This window comes from Mustela nigripes, chromosome 15, assembly GCF_022355385.1.
Source record: "Mustela nigripes isolate SB6536 chromosome 15, MUSNIG.SB6536, whole genome shotgun sequence".
In the NCBI taxonomy this organism is placed as follows: Eukaryota; Metazoa; Chordata; class Mammalia; order Carnivora; family Mustelidae; genus Mustela; species Mustela nigripes.
In genome coordinates, this window is record NC_081571.1 from 42,841,896 (window position 1) to 42,866,445 (window position 24,550).

The window sequence follows — 24,550 nt, forward strand, 5'->3', positions numbered from 1 at the left end:
TGTCTTTTTCTTACAGCAGGAAATTTATTCCTAGTCAAAAAATCAGGTCATTGTTGTTTGAATAACCCTCCTTCTGAGAACGGGCTTCCAATTTCAACTTATTTTTCTTTCTGTAAAAAGATATTTATAGCATAAGTGAATAATTTTTCAACAAGTGACGAATTTAAAGGATAAATGTTACTCTGCTTGTGAAGTTTGTCTACGTGCTTCCTCTAAGTCGATAAGAGAATGTGTGGTAAAACTGTGGGTGTAACAGAAGGTGCTCAGACTGTCATAAAGCTGGAGGATATGATGGAAGATCCATCTATTCTTAGCAGAAAGCAGACAGAGAGTGTACGAGAGAACTGCTACTCTTCAATGAGAGAAAGGACAAAGAACCAAAGAACACCGGGGATAGTAGCATAGAGGAAGATTTGTCATTCTTTATATATCAGATGATTTTTCATAGGGATCAATAGATTATTTTTATTACTTTAACAAAAAAGTTGACTGTGGAGAAACTTCCTGCACATTCATGGATGTGATGATTCCAATGTCCTTGAAATTTTTACCCTATATGAACTGAATAGATGAGAGTAACTTTTTAGAATAGTATTTTGTTAATATTCCTCATAAGATATGGCTCTTTATTTTTCCAGATATATGTAGTCAGTAATATTTCAGGAAAACCCAAAATACCTTTTATTTAGACGTTTGTAAGCCAAATTGAAAGTACATTTGTTTTCCATTGATTTCCATTTGATTTTTATGCATATTTAATTTTGAGAAGCCCTGGACCCAAACTCATAACTTCATACACATAAGCAGGAAGCAAAGAAGCTTCTGTTGGCATGCAGCGGTAAGTGCCTCCTTATTCAGGCACATCTGAAGTAAGTCTTTGGAATTTTATGGCTCATAAGTGCCTGTAAAAGAATGAAAACAATTAAATATATTGCAAATTCAAAAGACAGCTGGCAGAATGCTACCATTGAAGACTGAGTTAAAGTCACAATTCCTGAAAATTTAAGATTTGATTAAGGATAATTTTTTTTCTCTCAGTGTTTCTGTGTACCAGTTAGGGTTTGAAAGGACATAACGTGCATAACCTGACCCAGATAGCAAGAAGGGAGAGGAAAAGCAATTTGGGAAAACAAAACTGAAGCAAAAAAATTCACAGATATAGTCTAGGTTGCTTATACCACTAGGGGGAAAGAATGGTACAAAGTCAGCAAGGAAGGAAGACCGAGGCTATTCAGAAAGTGCACTATAAACTATTCTGTTGACAGGAGTGCCTGTGTGGCTCAGTCACTTAAGTGTCAGACTCTTGGTTTCAGAGCAGGTTCTAATCTCAAGGGTTGTGAGACTCAGCCTCCAACTGGGCTCTGTGCTCAGCAGGGAATCTGCTTCAAGATTCTCTCCTTCTGTTCCTCCCTTGACTTGTGCTCTCTCTTTCTCCTGCTCTCTCTGTCAAATAAAGTGATAAATCTTGAAGATAAAATCTTTTAAAAAAGATAAATCTTTATCTTTTTTTAAAAGATAAAAATCCTAAAAAAAATCTTATTTGTCTACTCTCTAGACAAATAGACTAACATACGGATGTTTTTTAAAAACTTACCATTTTGGGGCAGCTGGGTGGCTCAGTGGGTTAAGCATCTGCCTTTGACTCAACTCATGATCCTCGGGGGTCCTGGGATGAAAACTTGCAATGGGTTTTTTCCTGGGAATCTGCTTCTCTCTCTCTCTCTGCCTCTTCATTTCCACTCATGCTTGCTCTCTCTCTTTCTCAAATAAATAAAATCTTTTAAAAAAGGTATTATTGTTGTAAGTATTTCCAGTTTATGTTTAATAAAGTTTGTTTTCACATTTACAGTTTATCTTAGTTCTGATCTCATTACTTTTAAGTTATTAAGTCAAAGAAAATTGACAATGTGTGAAGGACTTGACAAAAGTTATCAATTAGAGTCCTACTGTTGGGTCAGAATATTAAATATAGTAGAAAAACTCTTCTTTTGTACTATTGTGTTTCAACATTAACACCAAACTTAAGAGGTTTATAAATAGAATCTAACCTAATATAGTGCAGGATATTTGAAGATATTTGCCTTATATTGCTGTGGCCTAAAGGTTACTAAAACAAGCTTTAGATATAATGATAATAATGTTGTAAGGAAGCTAAGAATAATTTACATTTTAAAAATTTTTACAAAAGGCTTTTCATTTGTTAAACAATGATATAGTAACACATTAAAATGTTAGATATGAAAAATTTTAATAAGCTTGATTCTTATCTCATGAAGTAAAGCTTTGATCTTGCCTTGGGTAATTTTCTGAAATGAAAATTGCTAAAGGGCCAAGATAAAATAATGGGGACCATTCTTTTTGGCACAAATTTTCCTTACTTGTATTTCACTTAGAAGAGACACTATAATACCTTTTCACTCTGAGGTCAGATAACCTAGGTCAAAATTTTCATTTACCATTTATAGCATCATGACCAGTCAAGTATCACTCTCTGTGCCTCAGATTCTTGATCTGAAAAGGATAACATTTTTATAAATATTTAATCAAAACATATTGTATGATATGCACAGCACAACCCAGCAAGAATAATATATAAGGGCCTGTTCACTTTTTAATTAAAGATACATAAATTTTACCAGCCCCCCACACAAAAAAAGATACATAGAAAGTTCTAAATTTATTCATCATTAGCTTATCATGATTTTTGGTTCATAAATTCATGAGTTAATCGCAGTCTATCTGGCATCATCAAACCAAAGTCCAGGTAAAACATGTTCTCATTAAGTTTCTAGCTGCATGGCATGTTGGATGTTGGTGAGGTTTGGAAAACTTTCATCAAATGGTAATTGAAAAGAGCCTATCAAGTTTTTACATATTTCTATAAATTGGAAAGAATGAAGCGTGAATTGGTGAGAATGAGAATAGAAATATACAATGGAGTACCTCTAATGTTTCAAGAGTAATTTTTTTTTTTTTTTTGTATTTTTTGTTTTGTTTTGTTTTGGAGGAGTGTGCAAACAGCAATGGTGCCGGAAGGGCTCTGAGGTCATTGACGGCTTTTGTGAGTGTGATTGCAGGTTTTCATGGTTATGGGAATGATCACAGAGGATGAAACTAATGATGCAAGAGATGGAGCGACCCCGTAAGAGATCAGTGTCCTTACAGCTCTGTTCTCTCCGTCTTTCCAACAGACCCCTGAACAGTACATAATGAAAATCTGATCTGTTATTTCCCTTGCTTAAATCTCTGTTCATGACTCCCCACTAATTTCAGGATGCATTTTAGAGTTCTGGCCCTGATCTGTGTCCGAGATATACAGAGTCAAACAAATAATGCTAGCCCTTGCTCTGGTGGAATTTATAATCTAGTTGGAAGAAAAGGTAAAAATCAGTGAGTCAAATAAGCTAAAGAAGTACTATCAGGCAGAGAATACTAAGCAATATTTGTATGCTGTTGAAAATAATTTAGAAGGAAGAAGGGGAGTAGTGGAGAAACTGATGAAAGGTCTAAAGTCCATAAGGAGAGAGGAGACCAATACAGAGTGCGTGTGAAATGATTAATTTTGGTAACAGGAACAGAATTCTGTTGCAGAAGGAAGGAGGAAGAAGAAACTCATTTGCTACTGTTAATCCCAACTTTCATGATCTACATGAATTAAATTTTCTTTCTTTCTTCCTTTCTCTTTCACATGTTGGACTATACTATCCTATCATCATTCTGCTGTTAAAGCCCTATTTGGGGGCCTATAGCTTAGGGGCCACCCAGTCTTTTATGATCCAAATAAATTCCTTCCCTGTGTATAACAATTAAAGACCCAATCCAGCAGTACCACCTGTCGCATTTCAGCCCATAATACTTGTTGCTTTAAGTGTGACTTAAAAACCAGTACCCAAATCTCACAAGAGTTGTGATTTCCCCACAAGGTGTTTTTGCTTTGTTTAGTTGTTTCCTCCCATGTTAATCACTGGACATATTAAATTCACTTGCGCTGTAAATTTAATTCAGTACTCTGCATAAATCAGCCAACAAAATGAGAATTGGATTGGAACGATTAGATTAGCATATTATCCTCCCTTTGGAGTGCAGTGGGTGGCAAAGTCAAAGAGGTCAAATCACCACAGGGAAAAGATTTAAAAGAAAGGGAGAGAAGGTGGTTTCATTGCACCAGTATTTATCAATATGATAATTTTTTATACACCTGTGTTAATGTTTCTAAAACACAAGTAAGACTTTGCCTTTCTGTTTCTTAAAGATTGTGAAGTGAATTCTCTTATTGTCATGCTTTCTGTACATAGACATATCCATATAAAAATAGATATGCCCTTAATATCCAAGTTGATTTGCCCTTAATAAAACTCATATACTGATACAAAATCTGCCACAGACTCAACATTAATTCCTCTTTCTCATGTTCACATAATTATTTTCTTTTTCTATTCCAAGACTTTCTGGCTTTACATATGGAGTTTCCTCTGCCTGAGATATTCTTGTTTTGTTTTCTCACTCTCACAAACTCCATTCAACTTTCAATGACAGGTGATATTACTCCATCTTTGAGATCTCAACTGACATGATCACTCCAGTGTACTTCGAGTATTTCCTTACTTCATTTTCATGACCTTTTCCCACACTGTTTTGTAACTTTATTTATTGTTTCTCATATGCCTTGCCTCCATCAAGGGTAGACATCTTTTATTTGTATATTTCTAGGGCACAATGATGTGCTTGGTAAGTAGAAGCTATTTGATATATTTTTGTTTGAACAGGACAAGAAGCTAGAAGGAGGATATTTAATTTTTTGGTTAGCCAAGTAGATGAATGAAGGTACTGTTAAACATTATATTTAACATAATGCTAAAATACATAAAATATATATTTGGCATTTGAAGATCATGTGTTTATTCCAGAAGTTTTGAGATTGAGACAGTGGCAATAGTGTTTGACAATTAAACATATTAACCTATATGTTAGCACCATTGTCCAAATACAAGATAAATAATTGGAGGGAATTAACATGTAAGTGGTTAACAACTATTTGAGTATATAATTTTGTTAGTGGAAAGTGCCCGTGTAAAAGCAAAATAATGGTTGGGTGAAAATACTGATGAACACAATTCTTATGGAATGTTCAGACAGAAAAAAAAAAAAAAACAACACTTTTTAAAATTAAGTTTCTTTATGTTTGGAATCTCTGCACCCAATGTGGGACTCAAACTCATGACCTGAGATCAAGTGGTGTGTTCTTTGGACTAAGCCAGTCAGGTACCCCAAGAGAGAGAAAACTTGAATGTGTGAGAAGAGGAAAATCAGGAAATGCTCACTCATAGAAATCTGATACGATTTTCCAAAGGAAGGAATTTAGCCACAAACATTATATACAGCAGAGAGAGCAAGTAAATAACCCTAACAATGATTTTGGATTTGGCTATTAGAAGATGTTGTCTAAAATGTAGACATATAAAGATAGGTACCAGATTTCTGCATATTAAGGAGTGAATAGAGAATGGGAAAATAAAGGTATTAGTGAATGCCTATTGCCTTTGAGCATTTAGATATAGTTATATATACACCATTTTTTGGTTCTCTTGGTTCCTTGTGTAGGTCCAATTTTCTATCTGATATATTTTCCTTCAGCCTAAAGAAATTATTATAATATTTCTTGAAGTAAAGATCTGCTAACAATATTTGTTTATTTTTTTTATTTTTTTTTTAAAGATTTTATTTATTTATTTGACAGAGAGAGATCACAAGTAGGCAGAGAGGCAGGCAGAGAGAGAGAGGAGGAAGCAGGCTCCCTGCTGAGCAGAGAGCCCGATGCGGGACTTGATCCCAGGACCCTGAGATCATGACCTGAGCCGAAGGCAGCGGCTAAACTCACTGAGCCACCCAGGCACCCAACAATATTTGTTTAAAAAGGTATTTTTACCTGCAATGTGAAAATGTATTTTAATAGGTATAGTATTCTAATGCAGCTGTTTTTTTCCCCCTTCAATTCTTTAACGGTAGTCTTGTACCTTAATTATATCTGATAAGAAGTTGGTTCTCATTCTTATCATATCTCCACTCCTTGTGTAATTTGTCTTCTATTATTTAATGTCTTTAAGATTTTCTCTTAATTACTGATTTCCATCAGCTTGATTGTAATATGCCTTTGTGTGGTTTTATTATGTTTGGAGCTTAGTTTCTGAATCTCTAGCCTTACAGATTTCCGCAAATTTGGAAAATGTTCAGCAGTTATTTATTCAAATAATTTTCTTGTTTTTTTACCACTCCTTCTGGAACTCTGTGCGTGTGTGTTACATTACGTGATATGGTACTACAGGTAACTGACACACTTTATATTTGTTTCACATATATTCTTTTGGGAAGGTCTTTGTGCTACACATTTAAATTCACTGATTTTCTTTTCTCTGTGATTTCTATCTTTTTTATAGCTCTTTAAATGATTTTTTTCATATATTATGTTTTTCATCTTTAGAAGTTCCATTTGGAACCTTTTTTATATTCTTTTTTCTCTTCATCATGTTCATTCATGAGTCTATGGTACATTCTTAAAATTGCTCTTTTAATGTGCTTTTTAATTCCATCTTTTTTCATTTGTATGCTATTTTCCTGGTTATGGGTGATATTCACCTTCTTTTATATGTCTAGTAATATGGTAATGGATTCTGGGCACTGTGATTTACATGCAAAAGTGCTGAATTTTGTGTTATTCATTTAAAGGGAAATTTAAATGAGGGGTGCCTGGGTGGCTCAGTTGGTTAAGCATCCTGGTGTCCTGGGATTGAACCCTACATTATCTTCCTGCAGGGAGGGGGTGGACTGCTTCTCTCTTTGCTCCTCCCCCTGCTTGCATGTGTGCTCCCCCTCTTGCTCTCTGCTCTATCAGATAAATAAATAAAACATAAAAATAAATAAATAAAAGTTTGTTGATATTTTCTGGAAAGCAGTTATATTCATGTGTACTCATTTGCTCATTTTATAATAGCCTTCATTCTAGGACTCATTTAGCCTCACTAATAATGTAAACATTTCTGAGGTTTACATGTAATGCCCCATGTATTTGAGAAAATTCTTCATTTTTGATAGATGGAACTCAACTGATTACTAGAACTGTAGAACTCTGGGAATTTTTCAATGTGAAAATTTTTGGTAATTGTTCTTGCTTGGGAAGTTGTTCTTTCCCAGTCTCATGTATTCTTCCCCTACAAATGTGTAGATTGGTTTTCAATCACATACTCAAGAAGTCTCTTACTGTAATTTTTAAAGTCCATTTTATGAGCAAGTTCCTTCTTTCATATACTATACTTTGTAATTTTCTGGTCATCTTGATAACCCACACTTCATTATCTCTCTCCTCAACTGAATAAGATTCCTAGACTCTGTTATGGGAACCATAGAAATTAGACCTAAACCCTAAGAAACAGTATGTCTCACCTCATCTATTTCTCTTTTCTCATGGACCATGATTTTTTTTTTTCATTGTCTTTTTGTTGTAATTTATGACATATGGGTAATTACAGAACATTTTATTTGCTCCTGGTCAGAAAAGAAAGCATCTTCAAGGTGCAATTATGAAATAAAAGGAAAAAAAATACAATTTTTCAAAGGATGCCATATTTAGAATGGAATTTTTATTCAACTATAGAGGCAACAATATAGACTTAAGGAGAAGATTCTGGGTTCCTTTTTTTTTTTTTTTTTTTTTTTTTAAGAAAGTTGTTGGTGATGCATTAATGAAAAGTTGATATTATTAAAGAAGCTGTTACCTAACATTCCATGTAAGGTTGGTTTTACACATGGATTTCTTAACTTAGTATTAGGCAAAAATGGCCCCCAAACCAGAGTAAATTTAATTTAGCACAATGCATGTTAGTTTCTCATGAATTGCTCCAACTCCAAAAGTTTACCTTATATATAATTTTTTAATTTCCCATGGACACATCAAAATTATTTTACTATTTTATTGATATTAATTATTGTAATTAATATTAATTATATGTTAATATTTGGTATTAATATTGAAATATTGTGCATATTATAAATATTAAATGTTAAAAATATTAGTAGCTATTGTGTTAAATTATCTTCAAAAATTACCATTTTTGAAAGTGATGTTAATTGAATATAAACTGACTATAAATTCAAATGTTATATAATAATCTTTTGCATTTTAATTATTTTAAAGTATTGCTTATTAAAGTGTTTCTTCTCATATGCTCCTTATGAAAAGGTAGCTCATTAAATTCTATGAAGAGTTATTAGAAAATCCATATGTTTTCAAGTTGATTAATGATCATTAGGGTTAATAAAACTCATCAATTATATATAAATTGATAGCTAATGATAGGGAAAGTCTATGTCCTAAAATGGCTGAACAAGCCAGCAGGGGGGACCCAGTCCCTGCCCCAGGGCCCTTGTGGGCCCTTCTCTCTGCCCAGCTTCCCAGGCTGCCAAAAGTGCCAAGTATGCAGAAGTAGAAGTGTATAAATTACTTCCCTTGTTTATGTTAGGAGCTTAGAACTTTGGAGATCACTCTCCTCTGAGTCTGCCAGCATTAAATATATCTCCTATCCTCCAAGTTCTCCGAGTGCCACTTTGTTCTTCCATTGGGTGATCCAATATAGTTTCTGTAACATTTGGCTCCCTGACCAGGAAACCCAACCATGCTGGTCCATTGTTGCCACCGGTTTCAGGCCAAGGGTGGGGTGGTGACTGAATGAGGGATAGTAACAGAGAAGGTGCAGCTTGCCTAATATTTGGCAGTCTCTCACCTGGTCACCTTGAACCTGTTCCTGCTGGACTCGGGGATACTTGGCAGGTGAGGACCTGGTCTCAATATCACAGGACAGTATGGTCTGGGGGCCCCAGACCAAGTCAGATCCACCCACTGGGGTGGAAGTGGAGATGGATCACCACCTAAAGACCTCTTAGAGGTCTCATAGGTAGGGATTGGTGGGAGGGAATGTAGTAACTTCTGGAATGGATGTGTGAGTGAATGTGCAGCCTGACCTGGCTTGTTCAGGTGGACTGAATCTGTGGCTTCATGGGTGGGTACCCGTAAGCTCCCCAGAAACATATGGAGTCTGAGTGGAGCCATCTGTGATTTCCATGGTGAACTGCATGTGGTCTAGGGCAGCATTGGAATAGATTCCAACTGTAAGTCACAATGCTGAGACCCTTAGGTGAGGACCCTCACCTAAGCTCCTTTGGGACATAGCCAGATGGACAACTAATTGGTCTCCTCACCACAAGAGGCACCACCCTTCCTCCCCTCACCTCGTCTGTCTCTGCACCACCACACATGAGAACATCACCAAGGGGTCAGTGCAGAGTAAACCTATGGTCCTTGAGACCATGACCAAAATTTCAAGAAGGGGTTTTCAGGAGACTATAGAGTCAAGATGAATCTCAGCAAATTGAGAACCCTGTGTGAATTGGAATGGTTCAACTTTAATATTGGGTGGCCTTCAGAAGGGATGTTGGATGTCCCAGTGGTTCGCAGAGTATGGCGAGTCATAACAGGAGAACCAGGACACCCTGACTTGTTCCCATACATTGATTCCTGGCTAGGAATTGCCCAGACCCTTCCATCTCAGGTGCGATTTGCTTACAATAGGTAAGGACAGACCAGGGTCTTAGTTGCTGCATTCAAGTGGCCCAAAGTAGACTGACAAAAGCCCCAGCCTCCACAAATCCTAGCCAGAGATCCTGAAGATGAACCAATCCTGCCCCCTTGGTAGGCACCCCCAGGGCCGTCTGCACCTGACCTTCTAGTTCCAAACATTCCACTGCCATCAGTCTTCCCACCATCCTCAGGCCCAGAGGATTCACTGGTGCCCCCGGAACCAAAGGATCAAAGGATCTACTTTCCCTGGGACCAGCAGCCAGGCTGGGCGCAGGCACCTTCCAAATGTCAGTATAAGAGATGCGAGAACCCGAGAATCCGAGAGGTGCGGTGAAGACAGGACAGTACTACTTGGCCATTCCATGATGTATTACGAACCTTTCTCCACCACCGTTTTTCTCAACTGGAAACATAACATCTCTTCCTACTCTGAGAAACCACAGGATACGGTAGAGCTCATGGAATCCCCCTTTCAGACGCATTGGCCACCCTGGAAAGACTGCACAAAAGTCACAAAGGCCCTCCTTTAGCTTCTGTCAGACTTGGTATACCAAGTCTCATGGAAGAAAGCACAGATATGCCAACGACAGGTCTAATACCTCAGTTTCCTCCTCATTCAAGGGGAGAGAGAACTAGGGCTGGAGAGAAAGAAAATCATTATTTCCTTCCCACAACCCCAGACAAAAAAGGGCCTATGAGAAATCCTGGAGGCTGTAGGATTCTGCCACATCTGGATCCCTGGGTTCTTGGCAATAGCAAGACCCGTCTGTGATCTCTTAGGGGGACCAGATCGAGAACACCTTATCTGGACTGAAGAAGCAGAAGCCAACTTCACATAGATAAAGGCTGCCCTGGGGTGAGCTCCAGGTCTGGGCCCGCCAGATATAGAATGGTAAACACCTCCTTTGTGGCTCAGGCTGCCCCAGACATCAGAAAAAAACAAAACCAAAACCAAAAACAAACCTTTACCCCACCAAAAGAAAAACAAAACAAAACAAACAAAAAGAAAAGCAAAAAACAACAAATCTTCAGAAACTAAGGGTTTGAAAAAGAAGGTCAATCTCCTTGCCTCCACCCTGAGGGAAAAGGATGACACAAAGGCAGGGAGACCCTCACTACCAAAAGGGAGGAGACCCAGAACCTCCTTAGAAAATGATCAATGTGCCTACTGCAAGGAGAAGGAACATTGGAAAAAACAAATGCCCTAACTGGGGAAGGTGCAGAAACCTAGCTGCTACAAGAAAGAACACCGAGAGGAGGACCACATAGGCCTGGCAGAAATAGACTCTAAGGGGTCTGGGGTCTCTCCTCCTTGGCCCCAATGAGCCAACAGTCAGAATGAAAGTAGGTGACCAATCAGTGACTTTTATGGTTGACACTGAAGCCAAGTACTCTGTTGTCACCTCCCCAGTGGCCCCTTTCAGAAAGCAAAAGGACTGTGACCATCTTTGGGGCCACCAGGACAATGCAAAATACAATAGCCTTTTTGCCAGGCTCGTCAGTGTGAGCTCTGGGGTTACTCTGACTGAAAAGTGTTGGTGTGTGATGCCAGACAGGCATGTCTTCATTCCAACAGCAACAAGAGGGCATCTATCTAGTCAAGGAATACCACCAACTCACCCATCTAGGAAAACCTGTCTTAGAGGACCTCCTCAAGAAGCACTATTACATCAGCCAGCTGCTAGCACTATGCTGAGAAACCAGTGAGGGATGTATAACCTGTGCTAAAATAATGCTCAGTCTGCACCACAATTCCTTCTGGGTGTCCAGAAAATAGGAGCAACACCCTTCGAAGATCTAGAAATAGGCTTCACAGACATGCAGCCAAGCAGGGGGTTCAGGTATCTCCTAGTAATAGTATGCATATACTCTGGGTGGGTCAAAGTCTTCCTGACCAGGAAGGAGTGAAGCCAGAAAGTCCTCTTGTGGGAAATCATGTATTAGTTTGGTCTGCCATTAACAATCTATAGTGACAATGGACTTCATTTGTAGCAGACATTGTACAGGTCTTGACCAAGTCCCTAAACATTACCCGGAGACTCCACACCGCCTACCAGCCCCAAAGCTTAGGGAAAGTAAAGTGAATGAATCACACCCTCAAGGGAACCTTAGCAAAGTTTTGTCAGAAGACTGAACTCCCATGGCCGTATCTGCAACCCCTAGCTCTCCTGTGTGCTCATTGCACACCTGGTACACTATGTTTCTCCCCTTTTGAATTAGCAAAAGGACAGCCTTCCCCATGCCTATGGAGCCTTCCAGAAAACTTACATCAGGTTGGAGATAAAGAAATAAAGGAGCAGCTTCAGGCCCTGGGGCCACCCTAAATAAATTACAAAGTTACACTATTGAGAGGGTTCCCAATCTCTTTATGGTCTCAGGCACACTCCTTCCAGACAGGGACTCAGTTTGGGTCAAAGTTTGGAAAAAAGACAGCCTCAAACTGCAGTGGACAGGGCCGCACTCTGTTGTTCTAACCACCCTTACTGACCTCAAGTTCTCAGGTGGGGAAGTGTCACCCCTTGGGTCCACCACTCCAGAATAAAAAGAGCTCATCATTTGGATGAGAAGCCACTCGAGTGGAGAGTCCAGCAAGACCTCACAAATCATGCTCCGGCTTTGCCTTCAACTGAATCAGCAGACTTCTCCCCAGCCACATCAACCCCAACGTGTTAACCTTTTGCCTTAAAACACCTTGGATCTTCAGCCCTGCTCCAGCCACCCTTGGAAGCTGGCTGGTCCATGCACGGCAGAAACTTGAGGAGATTTACATATGCTACCCCTTATTCCTTTCCCCAATCTGCTTCCTGGTGGTTTTCTTTACTGTCGGTTTGGCCACTCTTGCTCTCCCCCTAAGACTGAGGTAGAGAACCCTGTCTTTTGTTGGTCCCCTGCTATCTGCTCCTAAACATGAGTCAGCTGGTGGTCAGGTGAATTTTACCATTATTTCCTTGACCCCAGTCAGTCCTGGTCTTCTGCTACCTGGTATACTGTTCTTTTTCATTGCTTCTAGCTTGTCCTACTCAGAAGAGGGGACAGGCTCCTGTATTACCATTACTGGCAAATGGACTTTCCAGCTTAATCCCCCTAACTCCCCACCAGCATCCCCACTGGCTTCTTCCACCTGGGATGGGTATACACCAAATGTTATCTCCACTTTGATGGATGCCGACTTTTCAATAACTCCCAGGAAACCCACAGATGGTGTTCCTACTGTGGCCATTACTCAGGTTACTGACTGGTAGATATCTACATATGTGGTGGCCCCACACCTCAACAGCCAGCAACCTGCCCTCAGCTCTGTTCACAGGCATGGGGATGTGAATATGGGTCGCTATTCATCCAGGAAGTAGGGGGTCTTCTGGGTGGAGCTTCAAATCTTGCAGTGACATCCAGGTTTCTCTGTCATGCAAAGCCATCAATTCTTCCTGTTTCAATGACCACTGTGTTCCTCTCACTGTCTCTGTCCTGGAGCCCAATGACACCTCATGCACCATGGGAATCACTTTTTTTGTGGGCCATTATCACTACTTGGGGACCAACACCATGTCTAAGTTTATGTTTAAGTCCGTGTTCACCCCAAGTGTGGCAGTCACAGACAGAAACGACTCGCCCTGGCACATTCCTGGATCTCCTCTCCACACACAGCATCCATCCATAGCACAACTATTAGAAACGATCAGTACCTCCTACCAAGCCCACAATTACTCAAATCCACCCTTAGGATCTGGCTGCTGGATCTATATGAAGCCTGGTGCCATTCAGTACCTAGGTGTCACCCTCACCAATCCACTGTGGCATCTCCTACCTCAGCACAAGGGACCCAGGATGACCCCTTCCTGACTCCAGTACAGCTATATAGAAATTCCTCCTCTCCAATCATGGACTCCAGTTGGGTCTGTGCACCAAACAATACCTGTCTGGCCTGTGACCAAGGTGTACTCATCTGCACCATCCTACACAACCAGTTATTCTTCCGTGTTAGTCTCTCACCTAACATTTCAGTCCTCCCTGGAAGTGATGCTCCACTTATATGGAAGCCTCCTAGCTGCCCACGATGTCCCCCTGCAATCATCCCTTTTCTTGTGAGGCTATTGGCCGTGTCAGGTGCTGCCCTCGGTGCTGCCGGCATCAGGGTATCACAGGTTCAGTACCGGCGGCTGACCCAACAATTCACGGCAGATTTTTACCACCCTCACTCACTTGGCCCTGGCCCTGCAACAACAGCTCTTTTCACTAGCTTCGAGTGTTCTCCAAAACAGGCTCCTCCTTAAGTTCCTCCTCACAGTAGCATTTGGTCCCTGCATACTACATGTCCTTACTACGTTTATCATTGTTCAAATTGCCAAGATCAGAGTCCAATTATTCCTTACTTGCTACCATCCCGTAGGAAATGAAGATGATGCCCTCTAAACTAGGTGTTTAAAGGGCATCAAAGGGGGAAATGATAAGGAAAAAGTAGATGGACGACTAAGCAGAGGAGTCTCAGTCTCTGCCCCAGGGCTCTTCTAGGTTCTTCTCCTTGCCTCACTTCCTGCATACGCCAGAAGTGCCATATATGTGGAAGCAGAAGTGTATAAATTATGCCCCAATTATGCCCCTTGCTTGTACTCAGGGCTCAGACCTTTTAAGATCACTCTCCTCTGAGCCTGCCGGCATTTAAATAAATCCTCCAAGATCTCCAAGTGCCTCTTGGTTCTTCTGTCAGGCAATCCAGTCCAGATTCCAGAACACTAATATCAGGCATTTAGAAGAAATATTTGTGCAATATAGGTATGGTAACAAATTATTATATTGCTTAAATTATCTAAATTATTATTTGCATTTTCATTTTGCTTTAGCTATGTAGATTTGATTTTTAATACAATCCCAGTAATTAAAAAATGGCATTTTTTCCATTCTTTTATGTGAGATTATTGACTGAAACGAACTGAATCATTGGGTAAGAACCTGTTAAAAGAAAAAAAAATCGAAAGAGAAATTATAATGAATAGTACAGATTATAAAATTCACTGGGAAAATGTAACAATGATATTGGCGATTTAAAAAGGTCATCACAGGGACGCCTGGGTGGCTCAGTTGGTTGGATGACTGCCTTTGGCTCAGGCCATGATCCTGGAGTCCCAGGATCGAGTCCCGCATCGGACTCCCAGCTCCATGGGGAGTCTGCTTCTCTCTCTGACCTTCTCCTCGCTCATGCTCTCTCTCACTGTCTCTCTCTCAAGTAAATAAATAAAATCTTTAAAAATAAATAAATAAATAAATAAATAAATAAAAAGGTCCTCACAGTCTAGTTCTTCCAGAAATTATTTTATTCAAGTTTAATTCATTCTTGCATTTACTGCCATAACAATTAACTTTCTCTGACCTATATTTGTAAACAATATGCTAAGAAATTAATGTACTCAGATAACCACACATTGTTGATTCTATATATTTCAAATAGCTGCATTTAAAAATCCATCAATTGTATTTTATACATAAAATGTTAAAGAAAAAAAAAGATAAAACAGGCCCCAAATGGTGTTACTTGTGCTAAACCCCATGTCAGCAAACCAAAATTAAATACCCAACCTAATTGCAATTTCAACCTCTCCCAGGAGTGTGACCTTTAACCAGTCAATCTGGAATTACCTGGTCAGCACTAGTGAGGTGATCTGCATGATAGACTCTCACCCTTCACCCAAAGGAAAGTGACCTTGCCTGAAATCATTCTTTCTTTTGTTTATGACTTCTTTGTCTTACCCCCTTGCTGCCTTTAAAAATCTTCCATTTCGTACAGCATCTGGGAGCTCCTTCCTGTTTGCTGGATGTGATGTTTCCCAATTCATGAATCATCGAATAAAGCCAATGAGATCTTTAAATTTACTCAGTTAAATTTTGTTTTTTTTTTTTTTTAACAGGGATAGTTTTAAATAAGGTCATTTTTGATTGCAAATGCAAATATAGATTTGTGCCGGTTATATGTATATATGAATACAACTTAAACATATTTGAAAACATACTCAAGAATATGTATTTATGAGAAAGAATAAATTCATTGGTATGTAGGAGTTACATGTTTTGTTTACACACACAGAGACACATGCACAGTCACACAAACACACACACAAGCCTAAATTCCTATTTTATATGTTTTTAACACAATAGCCTCAGTTTATTAACGGAAATATCAGAGAATTCACAAAACACTAAAAATATTTAGCTTGGAGTTATAATTAATATGATTTAAATGTTTTAAGTATTGTTTTTCTTTAAATTATAAGGAGTTGTTCATAAAGAAGGACACAGACCTGGATCCTAAGTCTTTGTCAGATATGGGCCACTATTTTTTTTTTTCAGATCCTATCATTAGAACCTCTTTTTCCACTTTGCTTTGCTTTTTAAAAAAATAGTCTCATGGTTCTTATAAGCATAAGTTATTGTATATAATTCATACGTTTATTTTATCTAATTTGAATATTATTCATGAATATTTTTCAAGAGGAAATGCATAAAAATAATTAGAATAAAGAAATTTAAATATAATTTGAAAATGAAACAGCTAAAAGAATAATGAAATTTGAACTCCTGAAACAAAGTGTTTACTAATCTGATGAATTAGATAATTCTTCAAGCCTCCAAACTTCACAAATCCAAGAGAAAAAAGAAACTAAAGGCACATAAAATTTTGTGAATGTATAACTCACTTAACTGGTGAGTATGAAAACTGATACAACTTTTTGTTAAACAATTTTAAAATGTGTTAAAATGGTTTTCAGGGGACCTGGGTGGCTCAGTCAAGTCAGCCTCTGCCTTCAGTTCAGGTCATGATCTCAGGGTCCTGGGATCTAGCCCTGCTTTGGGCTCTGGGCTCAATGGTGTGCTTCTCCCTCTCTCTCTGGGATCCCTCTTGCTCTCACTCTCTCTCAAATAAATAAATACATACATACATAAATAAAATTTTAAAAATAGATAAAATGCATTGGTATTCTATGATAGAGTATTCATATTTTAAAGCTTGACACAATTTGTAGTCTGTGTTAATCCTAATCTGTTGTAAAGGTGTAATAAATTGTGAGAAATAAAGCTGTACTCTAGATTAAGATGTCATTGAGAAACGAAACCATTGGTATTTTAAATTTACAAAATATTAAAATTCTAATACAAAAAACCAGAAGTTAATGGTCTCAGTGTACCACCAATTATTATGTTATATTAAACATTCACATATTTAAGAGAAAGGAAGAAAATACAAATATCCATGCACCTATGTGAGTTGTGGGGAAGCACAATGTTAACTAACATTCTTTTTTTTTTTTTTGGAAATTTTTTTGAAATGACAAAAACAGCTCTGATTGTTCCTATTATATGTTTAAATTAGTATATAAAAATTGTCTGCATATTTCACTAATATCTAAAAGGCCTACTTAAGCACAAAGCAGAGAAACATCAGGTACATCCCATCAACTCCTTTGTTCTTTGCTCAGGAAAACTTGCATCACAGTTCTGGGCTGTGTTCAGTCAGGAGAAAGACTACCTTTTTCTTTGCCCTAAAACGTTATCACTTCGCCAAGTAAAGCATGTGTGAGTCTAAAAAGGTAACAGAAGATCTAAGTCTACCTCCCTCTCTGTTCCCTAGAACAGAAATGTTGATTTAAAGCAGTCAGAATCTAAGGAAGATCTAGATAAAGGGTTGCCAATCCAGTTGGGAAGGTAGCAGGGGCTCAGAAAGAAATAGTGAAAGCAGTGTAAGGAACAGAAGTCCTAGAGATGTTAAAGAAGGGAGAGAAAGAAGACACTCAATCTGGAAGAAAAACAAATGTCTGAGAATCGGGACCAAACTGTCCTTCAGTAAGAATCCCACCTTCCATAAAGATCTGGAGATCCTTGTCTCCCTAAAGAGAAGGTAATCAATGGGCAAAAAAGCAAAACGAAACTTCTTGACCAAGGCAGAACTGATCCACATGATTTGGAAACTTCCCTTTGAGAAAGGGAAGTGACAAACTCCCCAGTGTTACAGTAGCATGATAACACAATTTCTCTCAGTTGTTCTCAACGAAATAAAGTCGTGTTACACTTGCGTCTTCACATTCTGGTAATTGTCACTCAGTTTTAGAGACCATCAATGTGGTTTTAAAATATTAAAATCTTCCTTTTCCTCATGACATAAAGGTAATGAGGTTAAAAACAGAAGCACTTTTGATTAAAAGCATATTGCTTCATGTAATAAGTTTAATGCTTAGTATTGACCTTCAAATCATAAAATGCATCCATGAATCAGCTAAATAATTGGTCATCTGCAAAAAAAAAAGTTCTAGTTCAGTTTATAAAGCAGAAACAGCTAGCAAACACATTTTGATGGCCAGTAAAATACTTCACGGTCTGGAAATAAAACATTTTCTTACTCCATTAAAATGTCAGACTTTATTCACTTGAGTTCATAATAGCAAGTTTCCTACATATGCATATTAATTGTAAAGTAGGAACATAAATTTAAAATACTTTTCCAGCAGTTTGTTATAAATTGTTATAAATTGTTGCTTTTTTGAATGTGTTTGAATTTTAAGGAATAGTTGAAAATAACACCACTTTTGCTAAATTAAACATTCATAGCTGTTAGAAATTTTAATTGGTTAAAAACCTTCATAAACAAGCTGTAGTTTGGTCTTTTTGGAAAATGAATAGAAGGTATTATCTTTGAAATTCTTCAAAAAATCCACCCTTTATATACAATTTGGCTTTTAATTTTTTAAAAACTCTTATGCAAATTGACTAAATACAAATGAACAAATCTGGATGATGGCTTCTTCTGTATAATTTTATGTGCCAATTTTTCAAATAAAGATTTTCAATTAACAAAAAAAAACCTTGTATAAACACAGTTTTTACTGCTTCTGCCTAGAAGTAGATAATTACTATATATTTTAATTTCCATTGTAATTCATTGATTATATAGGTTCCAAAAGCACAGAAAGATGATTCTTTTTTTTTTTTTAAGATTTTATTTATTTATTTGACAGAGAGAGATCACAAAAGTAGGCAGAGAGGCAGGCAGAGAGAGGAAGGGAAGCAGGCTTCCTGCCGAGCAGAGAGCCCAACTCAGGGCTCGATACCAGGACCCTAGGATCACGACCTGAGCCGAAGGCAGAGGCTTCAACCCACTAAGCCACCCCGGTGCCCCCAGAAAGATGATTCTATATTGTAGTTTGTAACAAAATTGAGAAGTAATGAATTCACCTAAGTGTTCATCTATGATGTGTTTTTCCCCATATTTATTTCTTTACTACCTGTAGATTTGCTATGAATTGTGACTATAAAGTAACAGCATTAGTAGAAAATCAATTTGGTAAGTAACACTCAAAAAGGAAAGTCATTACTTTTCTAATCTGAACCAAGTCCAGTAGATTTAAAACATGTACAAAATTATAAAAAAATACATACTATAGGCCTAACTTAATGATGCTGTTTTACAAGTTTAGACTTGTGTTAACAACATAAAGAATAGACGTTATCTTACCTTCCAGTTTTTTACTTTTCAAAGAGACAGGAATCTGTTATCAGCACCTGGCCTCCAGGCTTGCTGTGTGACTTTGCTGTGAAACCAGCTGGTGAAAAATCTAAGCCTAGTCCAATCAGTTATGTCTATCATTATTGCCAGGCTCTGTTTGAAGAAAAGCACCCTAGCTGGGCACTAGCCAGAAGTTCACTGAAGGGAGTATTAATGAGACTGACAGGAAGCAGGCGGTTATTTCTCCAGAGGGTGAAGTGTTACAAACTGGTGACCATGAAGAAGTTAGAGGAAAAGACAAATGGGACTGTTCCTTTTCTGGCTGAGAGCATATCTTATTGAGAACAGTTCCTGAGGAGAAGTCAAAGTTCTGCTTTGATAAATACTGCTGGGGAAAGGCCTCACTTTGATCTCTGCTTTATTTCAGGAGGAGACATCAAAATACACTTAATGAGCTTTTAGTCTCCCTTTCTGGTGAAAATGGACTCTGGGAATTAAAATTTAGAAGCCATATATTTTGATATCATTTTTCTAACTTTCATTTCTAGCTCACGCTTTACAGATGAAGAACTTGAGGCAGAAGTTTACATAATTTACTCAAATGGCACCTGAATCTAGGAACAGAGACAGGCCTGAAATTTACTCTATACGGTTTCCAAGCTGAGGTTTTTCTTTCACTTTTTTCAGTGTGGTTCCCCTATCATCCATATCAAGTTTCTTGTCATATTGGCATTGATACACACTTTTGTAAGACTGATTCAATGTGAAGTATTTCTGACATATTTATAATACTGAGAATAACTTTAATGGTTTAGGTTTTGTTAACTTTATTCTGGAGATGTTTTGTCAATGTATTCACATATAAATATAATATGAATTAAATTAGAAAATGCTATAAAATATAACATCATTGATCAAAATCGACTGAAAGAGCATATTAATTAAAATATGTAGTTGGTTCCAGCTTTTACAGATATATGGGACCTATAGTTAGTTGTATAGTTGTAAGATACACTTACTATAAATCTTGAAATAAATTACACTATAAATCTAGAAGTAGTTTTACCTTTGGTTTTTAAAGTTGATCATGTATTAAATAATTTACTGAATTAAAATGTTAACTTGTCTTTATTGTACTTTTAATTTTTTGTGTGTTTTAATTTTCTTAATGAAAAAATCATACTGTAATAAATTACATCCAAAGATATGAAAGAATGAGTAAGATAATTTTTTCAATATTAATATTTAGTACTTTGCTATATTTCATTTTGAGAGATCATCTTACTTCTAAAAGTAAATTTCTTCTTAACCAATATAATAACTCTATATAAGCATGTAGGTATTAGTAAACCAGGGATTGGTGGTAAAAGGGGGAAAAATGTATTCTCACAATGGGAAGAGGGGGAAATTATGTGGAAAAGTATTAAAATTGATTTATACGGCTTTGAAAGAAAACCAGACAAATATTTGTTAGCATTCGAAAACTGAATTTTTCCCAGAACAGATGCTTTATATCCTGGTTTGAAAGGCTTACTTCTTTTTTCTCCTGAGACTTTGGTACAAAATGTCTGAAACTTCTATTGTGAGGAAAAATAAATGAAAATTCACAATAGAATCATAGAAAATCATAACTTTTAAAGGGGTAAAATTAAATAAAGAGTTTTAATTCATCTGAGACTTTAAGAAGAGAAATTCTAAATTGTCATATTTATATTAGATCAAACCTATTTATATAGAACAGTAAATCATTTGGGAGAAATAAGAATAATTTAATACATGTTTAGGAACCAATGGTTCTCAGCATTCTTGAAGTGTTCTTTCCATAAAAGTTTCATTACATATGTTGCCTCAGAACAGTCTAATTTCCAGAATGTTCTATCACAAGATGATTTCTGATGGAACATTATTGACTATAGTCAAACTTTAATTCAAATAATAATTTTATGACTGTGATTTTCTATAAACATAAATGGATAGGGTTGTAAGATAATTTGTACACTTAATATGTGCTTGGATATTTAAGATTGCTTATCCTCTTTCACCTTGCAAATCTATAGTTAAGTGCTATTGCATGACAATGGCACAGCTCTAAAGTACTTAATACGGAAAATATTGTGGATACTTACTGAAAAAAAAGTTGAATACTACAGAATAATTCTGTATGGTTTCAAAGCAAGTACAACAGTTTGGCACTCAAATAATACTCTTTGTGTGAGGTATACTGTGTCTCACTGAAGCCAGAGAAACTAATGATCTTTATAGCAGAAAATTGGCAGAGTTAATGACAATTTCTGTGTCTTATATTTTTATTTATTCACATGTCAGTTTTTATTGATTTTGAATTTGGTGGTTAATACTATCCAGATATTTGGGGATGTTATAGAGTTGAATTGATCAATTGATTAATTATCTCTACCAAACTATATTCCTTGAAGCAATTTTCTTTGAAAGTTATAATAGACCAGTCCTTTAACTGGGACCTTTAAATATCAGACATATTATAAAATGCGATAAAGAAAATGTGAAGCCACAGGATAATGATGACATAGCTTTTTTTTTTTTAAGAATTTACTTATTTATTTGACACAGAGAGAGATCACAAGGAGGCAGAGAGGCAGGCAGAGAGAGAGAGAGAGAGAGAGAGGAGGAAGCAGGCTCCCTGTTGAGCCGACAGCCTGATGCAGGGCTTGATCTCAGGACTCTGGGATCATGATCTAAGCAGAAGGCAGAGACTTAACCCACTGAGCCACCCAGGCGCCGCTGGCATAGCTTTTATAAATCAGTTAACTTCAATATTTTAAGGAGAAAATTTTTATACTCTAATGTCAATTGATAAATATGAAAGAAATTATCAAGTTAAATGATGACTATTGGGAAAAATCAGATAAGAATCATTAATGAATGAATAAACTGGAGTGGATTAAATTTTGATGAGTAATAACAGATATATATTCACAAAGTACCACCCCCAACATATGTTTTAATTACAAGAGGAAAAAAATAACTCTAGAAAATTGGCATAAATTACATTGACTATGTAATTAAATCAAACCAATATCATGGGTCTCCTAATATAATACAATGGAAAGAATATCACAATATTACATTATATGCTTGCTCTCAAATGCATAACTTTAATATAATTATGAGGGAATGCCAGACAGATTCACATCATGGAACACCTAATGAGACAATGCTGCAACTATTTAAAAAAGATTAAGGTCAATGAAGACAATAAAAGACCGTGATCTTTTATAGATTGGAAGATAGTAAAGAGGTGAATCATGAAAACTAGATGCAACATGTTATAGAGGATTGTTTGATAGAGGTTTAGCTTAGTTTTCTTTCTTTTTACTACATAAGACATTAATGGAGCAATTGAGAAATATAAAAATAGTCTGTAGAATAGATAATCGTTTTAGATGAATGTTAATATTGATAAGTTTTTATTTTCACTTTGATAAGTACAACATGGTCATATAAGCAAATGTCTTCATTCTTAAGAAATACAACTGGAAATATTTAGACACATAGGGACCATCTGAGTACAAGGTTTACTAGGGTACCTCAAATATAATGTGATTGTAATCCCATAATTTATTGAGATTAATTTTTGAAAATTTTGGGGGTCTCAAAAAGAAATTTTGCCTTTACTACTACCTCATGATTATACCACTTCTGTCTCCTTTCAACATCCATGGCATAATCTGAAATAATTATTTTGTTTCTCCCATTTTCCTCAAGAAACACTAATTCTGAAACTTCCCTCAGTCTCACCCTATATTTTGCTAAAGAAATTTAATTCCTAGCTCTAACTGAATTGCAGTTATCACTTTTGTTACTCAACAGTTATATTTGTGTTTTTGTTCTTTTAGGATATTTTCAAGGCCATGAAGTTACACTTCTTCATTTCCTCATATCTGTAAATATACCATGTTTAGTTTTATTAACTATTTTGATTTTACTACTTGTGAATGGTTGTCAAGACTGAGAGAGGCCTGAGATTTTATAACACTTTTTAGTTTATAAAGTAGCCTGCTACCAATTTGTGGATGCTGGTAAGACTCAAGATTCCTGTCTCAGAGACAAGGAATTTTATTATGTACAGCAAAAGCAATAGTTACAGTATCAAATTTTGTCTTAGTACCATAGTAACATTTTCTACAGGGTTGAATGAAGAAGGATAGATGAAATCTAAGCAAGAAGAAGATTGCATTAAGAGGGAGAGAGAAATTTTGAGCTTAGTGATCCAACTTTTTAATAATGTGCAGTGAACATGCCTGCTGTTCTCACTAGAGGAAAACACTGTCTTTGTTTTCCAAGGATATAATCAAAACTATACTTTTTCTAAAAGAAGATGCTGATGATCTCCTGCCAAGATTATTTGTGATACAAGCATCCTTGAAAAGAGAGCCTTGAATAAAGACAACCAATGACTGTTCTCATAAGTCTTGTAGAAACATGAAAGACTCATGAAGAATTATCTCCCAAGAATATCCACCTTTAACTTTTTTCACTTTCCTGGCTTCTGATGAATTTCTCTGAATATGCCATTTTGTTGCTGTCTCTGATTAGTCTGATGGATGTTGGCTGTTACCAAATCTACCCAACTTGCCTCACAGAATTTACTTAAGGTTATTGTTACTGATATTTCAAGGAGAGGGATGAGGTTCAATAATGTCTTCTAAGTTTCCATACATGACCCCCATAAATCCTATAAGCCAACAAGGTCTACCCCAAAAATCCAGGTGGATTTCTCCCTAAGTTTCTATATTAACCCCTCTTCTTACCCTGATACATTAATTCAAGTATAGTCAGATGTGTTTACAGTAGCAGACTATGTTTTGTTCCCAATAGGAAAATGTAAACTCTTTTTATAGTCCATAAAAATCAAAGTGGAATGAGGCTGAATGAATGATTTTTTTTAAAGATTTTATTTATTCACTTGACAGAGAGAGAGAAAGAGAGGTCAAAATGAGACAGAGAGGCAGGCAGAGAGAGAGAGGGAAAAGCAGACTCCTCTCCAAGCAGAAAGCCCAATGTGGGACTCAATTCTAGGACCCCAGGATCATGACCCAAACGAAAGGCAGACACTCAACCCACTGAGCCACCCAGGTGCTCCTGAATGAATGGTTTTTAAGACAAAAGTTGTAGTATTGAATAATTAACCCAATCTTAGTTGTTAGTCTGTCATAAATTGATTAATGTTGTTAGAAGACATAAGACTACTACTGGGTCATAGACAAAGTCCACTTTATTACTCACAGTTGAATAGCCAGAATAGCAATGTTTATATTGGTTCCCTGAACCCCAGTTCCCACAGAATGATATAAAAAAGGAGAAGAAATTACCTGCACACAAACTAGATTATATCACAAAATCCTGAGAATGGTGAACCCAAATATTTTACCATGGATAGAAAACATGCCTACCCT

General features: G+C 36.9%; 1 long non-coding RNA gene across 1 annotated transcript; it reads right to left on the reverse strand.

The window, feature by feature from the left end:
• Window positions 1–643: 643 nt before the first annotated feature.
• On the reverse strand, window positions 644–19,338 carry LOC132002732 (uncharacterized). The gene is made up of 4 exons (XR_009399986.1): window positions 19,125–19,338; window positions 2,457–2,511; window positions 1,595–1,777; window positions 644–902 (listed from the first exon to the last, which is right to left on the reverse strand). It is a non-coding gene; the product is annotated as an uncharacterized LOC132002732 (long non-coding RNA).
• Window positions 19,339–24,550: the final 5,212 nt, after the last annotated feature.